The 1788-nt window shown below is 46.4% G+C and overlaps 1 long non-coding RNA gene across 1 annotated transcript; it reads right to left on the reverse strand.

The window, feature by feature from the left end:
• Positions 1-579: 579 nt before the first annotated feature.
• On the reverse strand, positions 580-1505 carry LOC137189032 (uncharacterized). The gene is made up of 2 exons (XR_010929576.1): positions 1254-1505; positions 580-1210 (listed from the first exon to the last, which is right to left on the reverse strand). It is a non-coding gene; the product is annotated as an uncharacterized lncRNA (long non-coding RNA).
• Positions 1506-1788: the final 283 nt, after the last annotated feature.

The following is a 1788-nucleotide window of genomic DNA, read 5'->3' on the forward strand; positions in this document are numbered from 1 at the left end:
TGTGTCATGTGACCGGCAGCGTGTTCAGGTATATGTGTCATGTGACTGGCAGCGTGTTCAGGTATATGTGTCATGTGACTAGCAGCGTGTTCAGGTATATGTGTCATGTGACCGGCAGCGTGTTCAGGTATATGTGTCATGTGACTAGCAGCCTGTTCAGGTATATGTGTCATGTGACCGGCAGCGTGTTCAGGTATATGTGTCATGTGACCGGCAGCGTGTTCAGGTATATGTGTCATGTGACTAGCAGCGTGTTCAGGTATATGTGTCATGTGACTAGCAGCGTGTTCAGGTATATGTGTCATGTGACCGGCAGTGTGTTCAGTTACGGTCTGGAGGTGGACTTGTTGCCGTGTGACGGGTAGTTGGTGGTTTCAGTGGGCAGACTGGTCCACTACATGTTATCCTGGTGCAGAGCTGGAGGTGGAACACTGACCCTCCAGGCTGTGAGGCCAATATAACATAGTGGTCTAACTGTGTAATTACAACTTCCTGTTCGTCATGTCATGCACACTGGCCCAAAGAAGCATTCCCCCCCCCCCCACACACACACACACACAATCATTGGAAAGGAGCAGCTGTGATTAATGTTTTATTTGATCCGTTCGTTCCAACACTTTGAAAGTCTAACAGAGTTCCAGCAGGAAGGGCTCGACTGAGCAGCTCTATGGAAGCGTGATAAAACATCTGGTTCTTTGATAAAAAGTCGAAGCTACAAGCCTGTGAACATAAAAACTGAGGGAGAGAAGTCAACTACGACTCCCATGGTGCATTTCAGGAAAACACATCCAATCAACGTTCACACTCTGTTGTGTTCTGATCTAGAAATAAAGATCAGTCGTCTGATTCTGGAGAGTTTGAAGAGACAGAGTGTGAATAACTGAAGCGACGTCTCCGTCCTCCGCAGGTCGGACCGGCGTGTTGTTCTTCTTCTGTGGTTTCAGACTGAGTGAAGGCTGAACTCGGCTCTCATGTCAGCTGCTCTTCACACATAATAACACGTAACGAGAGCGAGCTGTGGAAGGAAAACCACGTAACCGTACTCCTGCTTTTCTTCTGCTGATTCCTCCAACGTGAAGCTCTCGTGGCGTTCGACGCGTTGAGTCTTTAAACACGTTGAGTTTCATCTTATCTGCAGCCTTCTAGAGATACTTCCTGTTGATCCCAGAGTGGTTTAGATTCAGGACTTTCTGGACAATAGTGTCACTATCTGGCAACGTTTTCCATCCTACTCGGATCTTCATCAGGTCAACATGTTTGACCTGATGAAGACGTGTCTCCTCAGCTGCCATTTATGATATTTTTTCTTCATTCTAACAATACAAAACTATTAAACAACACATTGAAAAGCATTATTTCAGACTACAGAGAGGATGATGATGGTGTGATTGACTCATTGATGAAGATTGTTCGGCAGTGAGCTGTCTGTCTGCTGGATGTTTGGGGTCAATGAGAGGAGGAATCGTCTGGTTTCGGCTCCCTGATAATGAGCTGTGGGAGGCTGCAGGGAGGAGGAGGAGGAGGAGGAGGAGGAGGAGGAGGCCCAGCTCCTCCTCCTCCTCCTCCTCCTCCCCAGCTGACTCAGCAGGTCTCCTCCTGAATCAAATAAAACACAACAAATTAAATAATCAAACATTAATGTGCAGCTCAGTAAAATCATGACATTATGTGTAAAAGACCTGATCAGAGAAAACATTTGAAATGTGTTTCTGTGGTCTTTCAGTCATTCTGGCAGACGGATTTACAGTTTCCAGTTTTCGATGCCAAACTGACAAATGAACAGAAACA

Source organism: Thunnus thynnus, chromosome 1, assembly GCF_963924715.1.
Source record: "Thunnus thynnus chromosome 1, fThuThy2.1, whole genome shotgun sequence".
NCBI classification, from domain to species: domain Eukaryota; kingdom Metazoa; phylum Chordata; class Actinopteri; order Scombriformes; family Scombridae; genus Thunnus; species Thunnus thynnus.